Genomic DNA, 19,979 nt, shown 5'->3' on the forward strand with positions numbered 1-19,979 from the left:
ATGTGTTTTCATATAAATAAGCTTGGTCTGTAGACACCATCTTTTCTGTACCTGTTCTTTATACACATATCCACCCCTCTGGACTGATGGAACCACTGAAGAAATCCTACTGAAGAAGCCTTGAGTCCTCCAGCTGCTGCAGAGACAGAAGTAATATTTTGAGAGAGGGCAGTAAGCTGTATGTTATCTGAGCTATTTTTAAGTATGCAATTTCTTTTGCATTTATACCTTCACCTGAGTGCTCCCTACCCACCTATCCATTTGTATAGGTCCCCTTTCAACCAGCCACACTGTTGAGTGCCTTGTCCATTTAACCAACCTCTCCCTGACCAAATGGGTTCAATGCATTTCTTCAAGGAATTTGCAAGTCCCACAGTAGACCTCCTGCACTTCAGGGGGTAACAGACGCCTGCCAGAGCCCCCATCTTTATTTAGACTCACAGCCTGCAGGAAACCATCCTGTCTGTGCCATTCCTGCACATTTGCTGCTTTAAAACCTTATTTTTTTTCTTTCTGATAGATGAAACAAAAGGTTAAGAATATGAATGGCTGTAGCTAATGTACCTGTTTTCTTTTCATGCATTTGTCAAAAGTTGCCGGTTTGCAGTTCCAGTGCGGTGTAACACTTGCTGGTACTATCTACATACCAAACAATAGCTGCAGGAACACAAGCCCTTTGTAAAAAAGGACCTATTTATTCAATAGCTTTAAACATACAAAGCAAAACCAACTGCTTTAAAACTAAATCTCTTTTGCTTCAGGCATTGGTTTCCCGAGAGGTAAATGAGGTCAAGAAGATGATGTGATGTGTGTGAATCTAACCAGGCAGAACCCGGCAGAATAACTCATAAGCCTGACTCACTGAGTGCTGCCATATCTTTGGCCTGGATGCAAGCTTTACATGAAAAAAAAAATAATTCAAGGGATTTGTCAACTGAAAAATAAATAGACTGTATATAAAAATGGGTCAGCATGCTGTGTGCAATTCATGGTGTATATTACCTTAGGTATTCCTCAGGGATTGACCCTTAAATGTTAAAGGAAGACTAAAACTGTATCAGGAAAGCAATAAACCTATACCTGCTGCATTTTCCTAGGATAAAGCCCTTCAGCCTTATCCCTGTGTTAGGTTAGTGCATAATGATAAAAACACAGGGATCTATTGAAAGGTCAGAAGCCTTAGAAATGGCTTATCAAATAATAATTTTTTTTTAAAAGAGTGATTTTTAAATGTGATGAACACATAAAAATATCTGGTTTGTCTTTTATCAGTGTTGTGAAAACAAGGGAACTGTGCTTTCTCTCAATTAATAGATATTTGTATGGGCCTGAGGTTCACAAATAAAGTTGTAGGTGGAATGAATGAGCTGATGAAAGGTGAGATAAAGTGTAATTTCTCCGTTTCGTACCATCGCAGTTCCTTTCCTGTGAGTACTCAGATGACTGTGATTTTTGTACGTACTGATGTTTGAGAAGGGGGTTTTGCTCATACAACTATGAATAATCATGTTTTAAAAAATCTGTTCGTTCAGAGAGCATATGCTGCCCAGATACTTTACATATGACTTGTAAAGAATACTAAGGACACAAGTGAAGATGCCAAGTTAAATACAAAAAAATTAGGAAGCGATAGAAATAAGGTAAAGACCCAAAGAGTCTTAGTTCAGCTTCTTTATGTGTATGCAATATTAGATAATCGTAATGATATAATCCTATGCCATTTTTTTTCCTCAGATGTTCCAGATACCCCTGTTACAAGAGCTCGGAATGCCCTTATTTTGTGTTATCATAAACTCATTTCTGCTTAGAGGCAAGTTTTTGTTTTGCAGGTCAGATTCTTGGTATTTCTGAAATCCATCGGCAGGAAGGAGGTTACAGCTTTTGCCTGCAATACCGAGCAATCCAGAATAATCTGCTGAAGAATGTGCATCCTTATTTTATAATAGAAGTGCCGTTTTGACACAACTGTCCCGCAGCTAACCTTGTATCCCACGTGTTTGCAGAGGAGGACCCAGGGTATCTGCACAGCATTGAAGAGTGAGGGTACCAAACCTTCTCCCCGACCACAGCAGGACGGGGACAGGCCAAAGCTCAGCTCCTCAGGAGCCCTTGGGAGCCAGCCTGGAGAACAAGATCTCGCCTGCTTTCTGTAAAGGATGGCCAAGCTGTTCCTTTTGAGCTTTGCTCACAGGAAGGAGTGTTTCAAACATTTATTCACAATATGTAAACAGTAGAACAGAAGCAGTTCTCCACAGCAGAACATGTGATTTCAGTTCAACGTGAACCTAAATAACTGATTTCCAAAATAACACACTCACTAAGGCTTTTTGATACCAACTAGGGTAATTTTTTACTTGCACGCAGTTAGGATATAAATCTTAGGCTATATAAATGTTTAAAAGCACTGTCAGCCCAAGGGAGGGCTAGTAAAAGTCTACTTGGTGACAAGAGGTATACCTTAATCTTCTCAATTTGTTTTATAGCTGCTGTTGAAATGTGTAAGACTTTGTTCAGATCCAATAAATGGAAAACTACAATGCAGACTTCTGCCATAGTTTCTGAAGATTTAAAAAAACTCTAGCAGTTTATTGGAGAAAGAAAAAAATGAGTGGGATGCTTATTTTTTATGCTTCAAGAGGTCAAATGTCTCCTGTCATTTGCGTGCATGGTTTGGGGGGCATATAGGCAGTTAGTTTTCAGTACATCTTATTTTATTCAGATATGAGATATATAACAAAAAGAGGGAAATTTTGAGCACTGTGTATTGTATGACTAGTTCAGGAGGAACATGTATTAGAAATTATTTTCTTAAAAGAAACTTATTCATATTTCCATTGTCCACATGGGATGATCTCTGTGCTGAAATAAGGGCAAAACCTGTTCCTTTCCCCTTCCTTTCAGCAAAGTATGGTGTCAACTTTACAGAAGAGAAAATGGAGAGAGAAAAGTTAAGTGGTTTGCCTAAGGTCACATGAAAAAGCTGGTAGCGGAATAAAAAATTAAATCTACATTAACCGATTCCCTGAGAGCTTTAGGTACAAATGTGTCCATTTTCCCTATATTTTACATTTTCGTCTTCTTTTGTGTTTGACATTTGAGGCAGCATATTTCTATGGCCTTTCTTTTGTTAATCCTCAGAAGCTTTAGAGAGTCACAAACCATATCAAATATCTGCCATGTGCGAAATAATAGCTGTGCTCACACAGAGCCCAGAGTTAGGCAAGAATAAATGAGCACCATGCCCAATGATTAGCTAGTTTCTGCTATTTAATGTAATATATAGTTCAGATGCATGGCTGATGGCTAATGACTAATCAAGCCTCAAAACTTTAAATACAAAAAATGACAACACAACTTCCCCTCCCTCAAAAAAAACCCAAACAACTTCAGTATTTATTAGGGTGGTTTTTTCCCCTCTCGTGGCTTTTTAGCAGATGATCAGCTAACTGGATTTGTTAGAAGCAGCCAGTCTCAAACAGCCCACAAACTGCTGAGTATAAAGGAACTGGAACACAGCTACACGAGATGAGAAAAAAGGGTCTCATTTTCAATCTGCTCTTTCTAACCCAACATGACAGGCATCGTGTCAGTCTCATTGACCTAGGTGTACAAATGCATGAGACAGCAGAACTCACTTGAAATTCAGCATGGTAATTAAGGATGCACTTGGCAGCTTTGCTGAACTGGGAATGTTTAATGCCAGTATTCAAAGTATTTTGCAGCTGGACTGCCCAGATTGTCCTGCCTGTTGTCAGTGAAAACAGTGAACTGGAAAGGACGAGGTGCATTGCACACTCTGGCAGGCAGATGTCCCATGTTTTCCAGTCCAGCATGGGATGGTCTTCAGTGTGAGACCCCATCTGAGGACTTGCTGCACACAGTGAAGAGCATCTGGCCTCCCAAACTCGGTGACACATAGCGGGAGTTAAGAGCCTGATCAGAAGCTCAGCCAAAGCAGAACTCCTGCCAGCCCTCATCGGATTCAAAAACTCCATAGCTTTCCTCAGCCAAAGAGGATCTGGGCACCATAAGTTTAGTAGGTCTAGTCTAGAAATACAAAGCAACAGCCTCAAAAGCGGCATTGAAAAGTTGTGTGGTATAGGACTGATTCTGGAATTATCTTCTGTGCTTTTGATTTGCTCCTTAAAATTAAAAATCCACAATACCAACCCAAAGAACTATTATTTCAGACATTTGCAGGTATATGACTTTCAACATGCTTAATAAAATAAAGCCTGCTGTGCAGACCAAGCATTTTTACGGTTGTTTCAGCATATTATGTTCCACCTTGGCATAGCAGATTTCCCTTAAAATAGAGACTGGTTTCAGTGCTTCGTCTCCACGGGGCAGGGCTACTTCAACTTGTTATTTATGTATAATTCCAGTTTGCCTAAATTAGACTGTAATTACAGCCTAGAACCAAGAACTCTGCATCTACTTCAACTTTCAGGGATTTCTTTTCTTTTTTTTTTTTTTTAGTTTTATTTCCTAAGTTTTCAGGTTCTTTTGCTCTGATTAGACAGCCAGATGAAGCTTTCTGAAGCTATGTATGTGTGTGATTTACATTGCAATGGAAAAGTGTCAGCTTTATCAGAAATTTTTCTCAGATCTCACAACAAAACGCGGCAGGCTGATTTCTTTGCTGAATCCTTTCCCATTTTTTTTAAAACATAAATTGTCTTGGTTTATTTTAATACAGACAGACAAAGACCTTGTATGTTATATAGAGTGCTTCATCCTCGCAATCTCAGAGCACTTTATAAATAGATAGGAGGCATCAAAGGAGAAGAGTGCTCAAGGGCAGAAGCATCACACTATGTCTCTTATTAAGGTAGTAAGCCATCCTTTACTTAAAGGGACCATCCCCTATATCTTTTATTTGTTAATAGGGTTATTGACTCCAATTTGCTTCATATGTCATGGGCGTTAAGAGGAGGGCTGAATCAATCAGTACATCCTTTGCACAGCAGAAGAAAATGATTCGACTTCATTAATCTGCTTTTTGCTGCAGAATTCCACCTTGAGAGTCTTTTAACAAAAAAATAGCCAGAAACTTAGCTTTCCCCACTAAAAAAGCCCACCATCCCTCAGTCGAAGTCTACCCTGAAATACAGCTTCGTGGCTGAGGCTTTGCAAAGCTCAAAGGTCCAAACAGGATTTGGTACCTGATACTTCCTCTATGTTTAGCTATCAGGTTAAATGGAATTCATACATCTAGATTGATAACTTTATCCCAGTTCAAGAAAAATCTAGTATTCCACAATAATAAAGTGAAATCTAATTATTATGTGTTTAACATTCAAAACATCCTTTACTGAACAACTCCTGTGCCAAAAACCAAACTTCTTTTGCTAAAAGGCATGGTACTATGCTGTTCACCAGCACACACCCATGAAAACAGCTGCAAAGAAATTCTGCAAAGATAAGATAGCAGAGGAGCGTTGATATGCACTTTGCTATTACCCTCATCGAAACGTGATCTAAATTGCAGCTTCAGCACCTTCACTTCTGCAAAACTTCATTGGTTTTTCAGTATCCACAGGTAACTAAGGCTGTTACCCATCAAAAATCTACCTATCAAAGTCAATATAAAATCTGCTCTTTAAATAAACCCAGTTCTTTCTATTTAAAAAGTGTCTGCTTTCCATAAAACTTAAAATCAAATAATAGGCTGTACTCTTATAATTCAGAAATGTGTGTGCCTTGTGGGGATGGCAGTTTGGACCACTCGTGCTTCTGGTGCCAGACCTCTCCTGCTGCAGAAAAGCGGGATGCCAGGAGCTGGAAGCACAGTGGGGAGGGTTTCATCCCTTATACAAAGCGTGGTCATGGGCTGCCTCTAACTCTCAGAGTACCACGTGGCATTTTCTAACCAAAATTTTCCACTTTGTGATCATAATGTGTTGTTTTGGCTGCAAGGTTGCTGTTCTGTGGAGTTTTCTTTCCTTTCCATTCACACTTTTAAAAGTCAAAGGGAATGGTAGATGGAATGCTTATCTTCTGCGCTGAATAATTTTATCAGGATCATCAAATTTCCATGAAACCTGTGTTTATGCTTGCTGTGCTGCTATTAACAAAAACACCACCCACAAATGGATGTGTGGGTAAAGAGGCTCCTGACCTGCATGCAGGAATGGCTTAGCACAGAGCGGTGACTTATTGATGTTCTTACTGAGAGCCGACCTCCAGATTTACCAGATGTGCCATATATGAGGAGGCCTTTCACGGCTTCCTCTGGGGTGCTCTGGAAGATGAATGCTGTGGCAGAAGAGAGATTTCCACCTCCATTTCGGGGAGCTCCATGCTCAGCAGCTGCTTTCCATAGCAGGGGTTGTGGAGTGCCTGCATGTCTTGGGATGGTCATTATTACTCTGACAGATTTATTGTACTTGCTTGGCCATGGGAGGCTTCAAGCCTCTTTTCTTTTTCTTTTTTTAAAAAAAATTTCCTTGAAAATCATCTAACCGCAAAAGTTAAGAAAAGAGGTTTTTAAGAAGTCTGAGCAAATTTACCCTCAAGCCATTGCCCTAGCAAGAAAATAAATATTTGTGGCCACATCTGAAAAAAAAATGTATGATTTTTTTCAGTCCCACAATCATTGGTTGCCAAGCCTAAATAGCAGCTTTTCAGTGTCTGGCCCCTTTGCTGCCTGTGCTAGCAGCTGACCAGGGCTTTCTCAGAGCAAATATTTGAGGCTTGGCAAGAATAGGCTGCTCTCCCTTCACTTTCCAGACAACATGTTTGCTCTGAATGAGCTCTTGGAGCATCAGGGTAGCATGCAAAGATCTTGGGATAAAATCTCATCCAGGATCTATGCAGGATCCAGCGTCTATTTCCCTGGATAATTAAGAAAGTGGGAGGGTTTTTTTTCTGCTGGACTAGTTTATCTAGCTGATATATCTGGTTACTATTACTACACTGCAGGCCATTCTTTTAACTATTAGAAGTGAAAAACGCAGAAATACAAGATAAAAGAATGATGTGAAGGAAAGACAAGGTAATATATTATAGCAAGAACACAACACTGGGTTTTATTAACAGTGATCTCAATTAAAAAAAAAAAAAACAGAAACAAAACCCACAAAACAAAACGAAACAAGCAAACCATGTGTGGTCTGGGACTCTAAACAGAGGCACTTATCGAAGGCTATGCAAGGAATCTCAAGTTTCTGTCAGAGCATTTCAGCAACAGTCATCAGTGAAGCTTAATAGCTGCCTTCTGAGCAAGGCAGGTTAATGACAGGGTCCATCAGCAATGTCAGGTCTCACATAGTAGCACTGTATGGGTTGGCAAGGGCTGTTGTTGTGTTTGATGGTTTTTTTTTAATAACTGCTATAACTTATAATTATTTACTCTATTGCATCAAAAGATGTGTCATGATTTATATGGACAGATTAAATGTAATGAGATTTGCCAATGGAAATCCTGAACCATCTTTTTGGTTCAGTAGAATGCATGACTGTATTTTGAGAATGAAGCTTGTTAAAGATGATTTGTTCACATGCACTTCAGCAATATTAGTGCTAAAAAAATCAATAGGCAGAATCAGAAGATTTGTAAAGAAAATTTGAAAAGTAATTAAAAAACCCAGGTGGAGGCACTGTCTTGAAAACATCGCATTTACTTTCAGGCCATTTTACAGACCTTACCCATGGGTGGCACAGAGCAGCTTAGACCCGCTAACAGAAACAGAGCTGCACAAGTGGATTTAGAAGTGAGAGGTATTGTTCTTTAACTAATGTGAAAAAATCCTGACTAAACCCGCCAACTCAAGCTTTTGAATTCCACCAGAGTTTTAAATCTGGGCCTATTTGTTCTGTCTGGGCAGCCTGGGCTAGCCTCAGCAGGCGCGGGGGGGGTCCATGCGGCACGGTGCTGCAGAGCCCACAAAAGCAGCTCAGTTGTGTCCATGAAGAGGCGCACCGGAGCCGTTCAGCCCAGTCTTGCAGCAGGGCTAAGAGGACTAACAAGGCTGATGTTTAGCTTCAGAGGCAGCTGAGACGTAGGGATGTTTTCAGAAATCACTGCATGATATAGACTGAACCTCAGTGCTAAAATTGCTGCTGTCTTGGCTAACCCATCCTTATGAGGCTGTGACATGCATTAGTAACTTTACCAAATATTATCCAAACTATCAAAAGCATCATGAATCTCTTCCTGAGATGTTGGTCCTTTTTCTCATTTCAGGAGATAATTTAATTTAGCACATGAGACTTCATTGGCACAATTCAACATCTTCAATCTAAATGAGAACAAGTACCAATGAAGCTGTTGGGTTGGTTAAGACAAGGCTGAAAGCATCAGCCTTCAGCTCTGTCCTGCTCACCTAATCAAGCAATAACTCCACTCAAATCAGTGGTTCAGATCAGAAGGAGAAAAAGGAGCAGTGTCTCAGACCCTACAGGGATGGAGGAGTGTAGGGTTGCAAGAAATGGAGTTTTTCTTCAGAGGTCTCACTCGAGCAATTGTTTTTTAATGCTATATTTCATCACCAGCTTCATTTGAGATTTGAGGTCTGTCCAATACTGAACCCTTCTGTTTTTACTTAACAGGGCAAATTCTAACAAGCCCATTAAAAATAGGAAAAAAAGCAGAACTTGAAGTCCCATGACCTTAAACCAAATAATCTTGTGACACTCAATGTGTGTAGAATTAAGAGTTTGCAGAAACATGTGATTAGGGATAGAACAAAAATGAGGAAGAGTGCAAAGAAAGAAAGAGGGAGGCAGGCAAACAGAGAGGCAGAAATTTATTCAGGCACAGCGGGTGACCCAGCCATAGGACACCTGGCCTGGGATGCAGAGCCTGTGTCCTGTCTGCCACATTTGGAAGAAAAAACAAAAACCCACAAAAACTCCTATTCCATTAAGTACTAATCAGAAGACATCCTCACATTCCATTTAAGTGTGGTCGTTTTCTACAAAATAAGCTCAGTATCAGTAATCTTTAAAATGGTGGGGATAAAAAACAAGGCTTTTTGCTTCTAAAAGTCTCATGATTTTAATCCTACCAATTTTTTTTTTTTTTTTTGGGGGGGGGGCAGTTGTGTTAACTAAGAGTTAACTATACTAACAGATGTGAAGGCAACACTCATGTTGAACCATTACATGTGCTTCCATATGCAAACCAGCAGGTTTTGCATTATTGCAGTGAAATTAACTCTGTTAACTGCAAGGATTCACCTTCCTCAGACAAATTTAGCACAGAACACTGCACAACTTCCAGGCTGTAATTAAAAGCAGGAGCAGCAGGTCTGTGATTTCTAGTTTCATTATAAACAAATTCAGTAATTACATTTTGAAACAGAAGACAAGGCTACAAAATGTTCTTAATGTGTCATTGCAGGTTTTACTGCCTAAATTTCAATCGCTGTCATTCACTGAGCTCTGTCCAGAAAATGAACTAAATTATACTTCTTGGTATTCGTGACAATTGTATGTATTTCTTCATAAACACAAACATTTTTTAACATCCAGTGTCTAGTTCTATATTTACTCTCGTGTTCACTGTAAGTTGTGAAAAGCCCCCTCCTTTTATAAAAGAAATTATGGTTTTGCACATAAATCACAAAGTTTGATGCTTATAGTGTTTCTTACCTAGCTAGCATCTTCCAAATTTTATAACCCTCCTTTATCTTGCCTCAAGCCTTTCTATTTGTGTTTTCAGTAAGGTGAAAGATCTTTCATATAGGGAATTCATGCCTGCTGAGGTATTGAGAGACTTAGTTTCTCAAAGTTTAGAGGAACAAATCTCACAGGCTCAGTGCTGACCCTTGGGCTTGCAGGTGCGGAGCTTTGAATTTATATACCAACAGATTAGGAAAGTAAAGAAAAGAAGAAATTTGAAAGGAAAGCTTTTGTTTTGTGATGGGGATTCTCACAAGCCGTTGAAGCCGTGACTGTTCCTTGCCAACTGGTAGAGCCTTGACTGCAACAAGAACGATTTGAACTTGACTCAAGGTAAGCTTGTTATTATTGCTATGTTTTTCATACTCCACTAAGCCACCAGCAGGCAAAGAGGATAAACCTAATTACACTGATCTAGCAAACTAGTAAAATGCTGAAGGTAGATAAAGAAAATATAGCATTTTTTTCTGCAGTGTGGATGAGTGCAGCTAGGAGCATCTGATATCTGCCACCCCACCCCAGAGGGTTGCTTGAAGAACAGTGAGTGCCCAAAGCCCCAGGATCACCACCTCGATGGCTTAAAGAGCATGCTGGCCAGAAAGCCTCCAGGCTTTGCTATGGCAAGTGTCTGAATATAATTGCTTGAAGAATACATCCTGTAAATTCAGTTTCTAAGTGCACAGTATGTGAAGCTTTCCTTGAAGCACTGATTACTCATAATTCCCATGCAAATCAAGTGAAACATGCGGCCTCTGTTGTTTCCAGCAATACCCATTAAATCATGCCTACCTTTTCCATTTGGCCCATTACACAGCTTTTATTCTATAGCCGTATGAAATGTGGTAGAAATTTGTTTTCTAAAAGACCTTTTTTCTAAAAACAGAGTTTGAAACTTTTAGCAGTTTGACATACTATTTTGCTTGTGTTCAAAATCTGACAAGCTTTCCTTTCTGCATTATTCTTTGCCGTTACTTTTGAGCAGACTGACAAGTATATACTAATGGCAGACTGTTGTGGTTTAACCCCAGCTGGTAACTAAGTACCACGCAGCTGCTCACTCCCTCCCCAGCAGGATGGGGATGAGAACAGGGAAGGAATGTTAAACTTGAGGGTTGAGATAAGAACAATTTAAAAATTGAAATAGAATAAAAAAAATAACAGCAACAATAAAAATAACAAAATGGAGGGAGAAGGGAGAGGAATAAAATCCAAAGGGAAGGGCAAAGAAAAACAAGTGATGCACAATACAGCTGCTCACCAGCCTCTGGCCAATGCCCAGCCAGACCCTGAGCAGCAAACCCCAGGCCCCGCCAAACCCCCCCAGTTTACAAACTGAGCATGACGCGCTATGGTATGGAACATCCCTTTGGCTGGTTCAGGCAGCTGTCCTGGCTGTGTCCCCTCCCAGTGTCCCGTGCCCCCCCAGCCCTCTCGCTGGCCGGGCCCCAGAAACTGAAAAGTCCTTGGCTTGGTACAGACACCACCCAGCAACAACCAAACCATCCGTGTGCCACCAACGGTGTCCTCACACCACATCCAAAGCACCAGCTGCTAAGGAGGAAATTAACTCCATCCCAGCCGAAACCAGGACACAGACCTACTTTTAAATAGTTAAATTCTTCCTTTCTTTCCCATTTTTTTTTTTTTTTTATTTTCTGGAAGTCACCTGCCATTCAGTCATTAGAAATGAAACACATTCTATCTGAAATTATTTTTGCCTGCAGGTTTAAAAAGAAAAACAAAAAAATAACTGTATGTTATTAATAAAAGATATGACTAAAGCCTATTAGATGAATTGAGTCTAGGCCAACTTTCTGTCAGAGTGACTTGTAGGCAAGGCTTGGGATTTAAGCCCTGAGTTTTGAAGGCCATCCGTTCAGTTTACTTAATGAAAAGTCAGTAAAATATACTGGAGCCATTTCAGGTGCGGCAATGGGAAGTCTGGCCCATGACTTCTGGATACATAATTCAAAAGAAGAAGTAGTGGCCAAGAGTGAGGGTTCTGTTGATATACCTGTGCTGCCTTGCTGTATGACTGTTAATGCTGCAAAATCTTTTTAGAAGGACAACAGGTCAGAAGGTAAAAGAAACATTAGTGACCAGGAAAGGAGAAGACAGTGAGAAGAAGGTTGGCAGAGGTACAAAGCAGGATAATCCAATGTTGCAGAACATTGCTTGGTCATGAGCTCATAGCAATGACCTTTTTCCTGACAGAGAGGAGTAAAGGTTAAGCATCAACATGCCTCAGCCAGCATGGGCTTCTCGGGGTGATGTAGCTGCTGAGCTCTCCACAACAGGCATCCAGACACACGCATTTAGAAAGCAACATGAATCATCCTGGAGTAACGATAGCTGAAGAGACATAAGGAATAAAACAGTTAAAACTCAGTGAGGCATTCTTAAACATCACTTAGGAAAGAGAAAAAAAAAAAAGAAAAAAGTCCACCCTCAGGTCTCTAAAATTAGTCACAGAAAAGTACTGCTTAAGATATAAACACTTTGCCTCCTCAGGCCTGCACAAGAGGATGCCTGCTGGCAAAAGCCATTCTGCTTGTGAGAGGACAGATACATTTGACTTCGTACATTAAGAATTTCACAGCTGCGTCTGTAAAGACAGAAATGCTTATAGCTACTACAAGCTCTGAAGCCATCCTTTCATCTGGTGGACCTGGGTGGATCATTTACAGTCTGGGGCGGGGGGTGGGGTGTTAGAGAAAAAAGCTCTCTTTTCATAATGCCTTTTATGCTCGAGCCCAATGTGTGGCTTCAGCTAAATATGTGGTAACTATTTTGCAGATTTTCTTTTTTTCTGGTGAGACAAGCTGGTCTGCGAGAGGCCTTGCTGATCAGGAAAACAATATGCAGTTATCTCCCAGCAAGAGTTCAATCAGCTCAGAAACTCACAGCTGGCTTAAAAGGAGGGCTGTAGAAGGAGGAGGTAAAGTTTGGTGCAGCAAAGCATGTTAAGAGATGAATGGGATGGGATGAAGGATAAGACATGAATGAATAACACAGGGAGCTGGAAGCTGTTCTGCTAATCACAGCCAAAGCAGGACACCCTGCATGAGCCAGCTCAGGGCTGCTGTTGGGTTGTATGTTTGTTGTGTGGTGTAGAATTCACTCTGAAAACACTGGAAATTCAGGACATTCTTCAGTTGAGGGGCCTTGGGATTAACGGGTTTGGCCCAGTTTCTCCAGAAAACTGACATATAAAAAGAGGATGCAAATGGCAAACATCAGAAGTGATATTTTCTATTCCCCATCCCACCTGCCCACCTGGGGTTTTGTGCTGAACCGGAGCTATTAGAAGCTATGGAATTCCTACAGGAAAGCTGAGGAAAAGCAATATTCTATGGCAGAAAGGAAGATGCATGCACAAGTTTTGCTGCTTTTCCCTCCAGAGAAGCTGGCTGGAACCACAGCCATCTGAGGTCTAACAAAGCAGAGGTATGCAGGAAAGGTTTTTTTAAAGTAATTTAAAGTAATACAATTAAAAATACATCAGTTGAAACCAATGATTGATATCTGCAATCAATATTTGCTGAATTTGCCCAGTAGGATAATCTTAGTCAAAATGAAGCTTCTGAGACAGTAGTATTTTTGCTACCTGAGAATATTCCAGTTTTTTCTTCCATGGAAAAAAAGAAGAATAGAGTTTTGTAAAGCTGTGACAAACATACTTTATCAGCAGTTCATCAGGAAAGGAGTAGAGCAGAAAGGTGAAAAATAAATGTGATAGATGTCAGGGCTTATAGCCAGGATGACCTAGGACTCCTGTCTCTACAGAAGATACTGAAACTCTAAGTTTTAGTACTGCTCTCAAGTAAGTGCCATCCATGGAAAAGGAATTATCACATTCTCAGCTAAATATGACAGTATAATCAGCATTTTACAGATTAAAGAGAAAGGATCAGAATAAAACAGGGTTTTGATGTTAGACATGCATTTTTATGACTGTGCAGCAGGACAGTGACATTTAGCAGTATACTCTGAGGACATAGACCTCAGAGAAAACAAGTGCATTGAAATGAGTTTGAAGGATGTTAGCACCAGAACTATTTGTTTGCATACCAAAGTCCGAGGATTTCATCTAACAGCTCCTGCAGGTGGTGCGTAGATCCTGAAGGCATGAGAAAGGACATAAGAGCTGTGGCTCTAAATATTATCAACACATGCAGATTGAGCCTCCCTGCTCACTCCTGTAAGAAACATCCAACAGCTCAGTAACACCACTAGGAAACCCCCAACTTGAAAAAAGGTAGAAAAATATGGTGGTATGAAACATAAGGTTAAAGGAATTAAGTTCTAAGACAAATCTAGCATTTTGGTCATATTGTGAACCTCTTGGAGAGTTAATACCTTTTTAGAAGCAGTGCTAACCGAAGGGGATGCTTGAGTTTCACCCAGGATCTGACCCTACTTGCCACTACCAGTGGGCTTTGCCAAACTAAGCAATGTGGCTTTGAGGCTTTTAGGGTTTAATTGAGCCATTCAACACCTTCCCACAGCCTTACTTATAGCCTGTCCATCGTAACTTGAAAAGCCACCACACTAGAATTGTAGCATTTTGCAGTAGCACAAATGGCTACCAAGATCAGAAGAAACTTTTAGTGATAACAGACAACAAGAGGTTCAGTGATAAATGCTGAAAATTACTAATTTGGTTTGTTGTCTACAGTGTAGAGTCTTTAAAACACCAGTCACCCTATCACAATGATAGTTATGTTTTCTTCTGTAAAGATTTTGATGTAGTATTTGCAATGATGACTGTCACAGCACTCTCCAAACTAGCCCCCTGCAACAAGGCTTTTACCACCCCATACCAGGTTAACTTCAATAAGTAGCTCCCGCACCCTGCCCCAGCACAGCCACCCATCCCACACAAGGTTTCCACAGTTCATCTACTGCCCGTGCTGTTTCTCCAGCCTCTTCAGGCCAGCCCACCCTGCTTCTTGCCTCTGCTGCGTCTGGATTCCTTCCATGTCCCGGCTCCTCTTCCAGCCAGCCTCTCCTCACCCAGGCCCCCTTCTTCTCCCAGGGCCTCTCCTACATCCAGGGCACTCTCTCTCCTCCCTCTGCTTCTCCCAGTGCACTCTTCATCCCATGCTCCTCTTCCATACCCCTTAGAGCTATTTAACCACTTAGCAGGAACCAGCCACGGCTGCACATTATCCACCTCAGCCAACCCACCGCCCCTGAAGCCAGCCCACAGCTGTGTATTATCAATGCTCATTAACCTGCCTTCATTCCTCTGTAATTCCTCTACAGATGACATCAAGTTAGTAACTTCACTGTCAATACAAGTTTGAAGATTTCTGTGGTCACTAGAGACTTTATATTCATCATCAATCTGCTAGTGAGGTACAAATGAAACAAAATTATTGGCATCATTAAAAAAGTAAAGGTTGCATGATAATTTTCTGTTTTGCTCTTAGTTGACCCAGTCAGGCAATAGATAAAAAATACTTAAAAAAAAAATAATTGAAAATGTTCGAATCCTGATATTACTTTTAGCCAGCCAAATATTTTTAAAAAAATTTGTGGGAAACAACGGAGACACCCATGTTCCCATTGAATTTGGTTAAAACCAGCAGATCAAACAATATTTGGGAGAAAGGAAAGGGGGAGAGGCAGTTCATACAAACAAACTGAACCAGCAGTGTGCCCTTGGGGCCAAGGAGGCCCCTGGGACCCTGGGGAGCATCAGGAGGAGGGTGGCCAGCAGGGCGAGGGAGGGGATCTCCCCCTCTGCTCTGCCCTGGTGAGGCTGCACCTGGAGTGCTGTGTCCAGTGCTGGGCATCCCAGTTCCAGAGAGACAGGGAGCTGCTGGAGAGGGGCCAGCAGAGGCTACCAAGATGAGGAGGGGACTGAAGCATCTCCCTTCTGAGGAAAGGGTGATGGAGCTGGGCATGTTTCACTTGGGGAAGAGAAGACTTAGAGGGGATCTTGTCAATGTCTACAAACATCTTAAGGACGAGTGCCAAGAGGACGGGGCCAGGCTCTTTTCGGTGATGCCCAGCGACACGACAAGGGGCAACGGGCACAAACTGCAGCACAGGGAGTTCCACCTGAATATGAGGGAGAACTTCTTTACTTTGAGGGTGACGAAGCACTGGAACAGGCTGCTCAGAGAGGCTGTGGGGTCTCCTTTGCTGGAGACATTCAAAACCCACCTGGACGTGACTCTGTGCATCCTGCTCTGGGAGAACCTGCTTTAGCAGGGGTTGGACTAGATGATCTCCAGACGTCCCTTCCAACCCCAACCATTCTGTGATTCTGTGGTCACACGACACCTGCTACATAGAAAAAACAGGTCAAAAAATGTAAATCTGCAGTCTTAGTTCTCACCACAAAGCTGTTCAGTGTCGACTACCCTGTTTTCCAACACTCATTAATATTAAGAACAGGATTTACAGTCCTAAGGGGGATTCTTAACATTTCCTAAACTTTTCTACATCTGTCTTCCTCTCCTGCAGAAGTTTAATAGTTTTTCCTGGCTTTCTTGGAAATGCTTCCTAATTCCACGTAGCCAGCACTGAATAATCCCTCCACTGCCATACATAGTGTGCTGAGCATCAAGTGGGAAAAAACAGAATGAAACAAGGAAAGGGGAAAAGGCAGGAAAAGAAAGGAAAAGAAAAGTGGGGAAAAGAGACTGATGGAGAAGAATGGGGTGAAAAAGTGGACAGAAGAGTTACAGTATTTGGACAGTGTCAGAACTATGTTAGGCTGCCAGAAAAAAAAAATAAAAAAGAGGATAATTTCTAAGTGTATGCCCCTGTGAAAGCTAGAAATCAATATGAAAATTCTCAGTTCTTTGTTACTTAGACCTTGAATACTTATTCCTCCCCCAGAGCAACTTCTAGTAGACCATGAGTAAGTGATATACTTCTGTTAAAACAAACATATATTGTGTATCTCATATTTCTTTGAGAAACAATTGCAGAAAGCGAGGAGATCAAATGGCTGGGATGCAGATGTAGCATCTCGGCTTCAACAGGCAGAGCACAGGCTGAGTGGAAATCTTTTTTGCATTGTTTGTTTGCTTACTTTATTAGAGATGTTCTGTGAATAGCAACTCATTAGGGACATTGGTTTTACTTGAGATGTTTAAGGAATTAAAGGAAACAATATTTTCTACATGTAAAATCTAATTCTATTCTAAATGACTAGAGGAACATGGTCTCTTTTGAACTGTACTGTACTGTTCCATGTGCAAATCCTCCAGGTTTTCAGAACATAAGATGAAATTCAAACCAAAGTCATATCATGGCCAAGAACCTTACTCTATTTAGGATTATCCAACTACACCCCACGTTTAAACCATTAACCCTATCACTCTTCTTTTTATTTCTTTTTGTTTGTTTGTTTTTGTTTTTTAAACTCTGGTGGGGAAAAACAGACAAGCGATCAATAGAGGACTGTCTGTTTGTCTGTATGACCAGAACTGATCTGGCTAAAAATTAACCAAATTGAAAGTAAACTGCAACACACTGCCTGCAGGAACCTTAGTACTGTGATAATGGATTGGGTGAGGAGGGTATACAGAAGTTGTGGCGAACCTCTACATGAAATTGAGATGAACTTCATATGGATTAACTGACAGCGCAGCTAAACCTCCAGGTCATCCACTTTCATCTCCACACAGCCTAACAGAAGAAGCTTGTGCTTTCATAAGCTCCAGGTTCTAGCCTCCACAGCCATGTCTAACAGGGAGCAATAGGGGAACGTATGATGTTCATTCATATGGTCTGAGAGATCCTACCAGCAAAGACAGGGATGGATCTGTGCCTGCTTTATAGCCTGATTTCACCCTGTGACCGACTTAATTCTCCTCTAAGCCAAGGTCATATTAACCCTCTTTGCACATAAGCCTTCAAATGTCATGGACCTGGAACAGCCAAAAAAGGGTTGAAATCAGCTTTTAGCATATTTCAGACTAAGAAATATACACATATTTCAATAAGGAATATTCTGTCCAGCAAATACAAAAAATTAAGATTTAAGGGGGCAAGTCCAAATAAATAATAAAAAAAATCATACTGAAAATCGTCTTTGTGCAGCACCACCTCCCAAGTTTCTATATTTTACCATCCCCTGCGGTAGAACATCCACTCAGTTGTTGCAACAAGGACACAGCGAGTTACCCAGAGACACTGGCACCTTAGAAATAACATTACTTATCAACAAAGCAGAAAATGATGGGAAATACATATTTCATAGATACCAGCAAGAGTATCTTTGTTCTCTTCTGTGAGAAATACCTTGTTTGAAAGAATATGTTTGCAGAGTATGACCCTAGGGACTGTGGAAAACACGCAAGAGGCCATTTGGTACCATGCAGAAGGTTTGCTCAGGATAAATAGTGGAGCATGACTAGTGTATCTGGGGCCAGAAAGGGAGTGGGAAGGAAAAGGAGATTTTAGAGCCCAGTTTGTTGATACTGCAGGTTTTTAACACACTGTAGGAAACAGGAAAAGAGTGAGAAACCAGTCTAGAATCTGAGTATGTGAATGAGTGTAAGTTTCACTGAAAACGGTATCATATTCCAACACCTATGTACATTTGACCAACAATAATACAGTACACTCCAGACAACTCATGGGTCTATAACTAGTTTATGTCTGCTAAAACATTAGCCTTTGAGTCTCATACGTCATTCTAGTGGTTATCTATATATCACTCTGACACTCCATCCCCAAACATTAATCATTCTGGTCTTGTCATTTTTATATGACATGCACCAATTATTTACACATTTTACACCTTATTTGCACAGTAGAGGCTAGAGATTTGGTAAGGGAGAATACACACATGTTTCTTTGATTATTTTTTTCTGTATTTAAATAGTGAAATATATAAATGCAAAAAGAATTGAGTCCTACTCCATCTTCCAGCTGCAGACATTAAACTCATTGCATTGTTTCTTTTGACTCAGGGTTGGGTTTATATGCACTAGTTTATTTTTCCAGGCCTATTTTAAAAAGAAAAAAATAGCTGAACCATGATGAAAACTGGGAAAGCTGTTGGCATTGAGAACATCTGTTTACCAAGAAGAAGAAGAACTATGGGTCTCGTGGGACTTAAAACCCAGTCAGCTGCATTACAGAGGAAGGTTCCATGCAAACATTTCCCATATAGGAATCCCTACAGAAGCAAATTAGGATTAACCCAAAGCTTTGAGATTTTTTCCTCTCTCAGCTGTGGGATCAGAGGTTGTCATGAGGCATTAACACTAAGCAGGGAATAAGGAAGGAGCCTGGTTCCTGCAGGGTCAGGGAGCAGTTGTTGGGGGGGGGGGGGGGGGCGGGGGGGGTGTCAGGCAAGAAACACAAGTGAAGTGCAAAGGCAGCAGATCCTGCAGTGTGACACCTGCTCTGAAGTGCCGTAGGTGAGCTCCATCTTAGCATCGTGTTAGTGCTGCTGTGAACACCACGTGTAAATGACCCGTACTGCCTCCAGCTCAGATACCCTACTCTTCACACCAGAAACTTGTAGGTTGCAATGCAAAGACCTTGTGAGTCAAGCTATAGGACCTCAGCATACTCGGTGTCCGATGGCACAAACAGCATTTGAAGAAAACCAGAAATACTGTTCCTGTTTGCTGCACCAAAGTCAATAGCCCAAGGGCAATGCTGCTAGTTGGTTGTAAACCCTGGAAGTTGAAGGTGTTTTCTGGAGGCAAACATATTTTGAGGGCATTTAGGCTTACATTCATTTCCGAATTCAGAATAAAAGAAACAGGACTGGTGTAACAACTCATTATTTAAGTTGATTATATACAAAATTTCTCATCAGGTTATTTGTGAACATAAATATGACAGTTTTTAAAAGTTGGATTTAGAAAAAAAATCTTGTATAATGTCAAGTCCAGGCAGCTTACCTTATTTTACAGGTATACTGAAAGCAAAATAAAGACATTGAACATAATAATTTCTTTTATATTCCACTTAGTCACAAGCACTTTTAAATTACCATTAAAAATAAATTATATGTTTCCATTTTACTTCCCAGCCACCCAAAGATGACACATAGGGTGAAAGGAACTTCTCAGTAACTACCAAATAATTTACGACCAAATAAATTTGTAGACAGCACCAATTTAATAACCAACCAAGAGGTGACAGTACAAAAAGATTTGTGGAGGTAACCTCATACCTGAGAGTGGTCAATGTCATATTAAATTAAAGATCTCTCTCTTGTGGAAGCCAGCTAAAAGCCTAAGGAAAGGATTTATTAACTCATTTGTCATTAAACCCAGCATTTTCTCAATACGCTAGAATTACTGGAAAGTTCATACAGCCAAACATGAAAGGGGTCAAAGTATTCCAGTCTGGTAAGTGAGGTTACA

At 40.8% G+C, this 19,979-nt stretch overlaps 1 long non-coding RNA gene across 1 annotated transcript; it reads right to left on the bottom strand.

Moving 5' to 3' along the window:
* Positions 1 to 11,069: 11,069 nt before the first annotated feature.
* Positions 11,070 to 15,829, bottom strand: LOC121088980. The gene is made up of 3 exons (XR_005828092.1): positions 15,802 to 15,829; positions 13,699 to 13,747; positions 11,070 to 11,979 (listed from the first exon to the last, which is right to left on the bottom strand). It is a non-coding gene; the product is annotated as an uncharacterized LOC121088980 (long non-coding RNA).
* Between the last annotated feature and the right edge of the window lie 4,150 nt (positions 15,830 to 19,979).

Source organism: Falco naumanni, chromosome 5 (assembly GCF_017639655.2).
Source record: "Falco naumanni isolate bFalNau1 chromosome 5, bFalNau1.pat, whole genome shotgun sequence".
NCBI classification, from domain to species: domain Eukaryota; kingdom Metazoa; phylum Chordata; class Aves; order Falconiformes; family Falconidae; genus Falco; species Falco naumanni.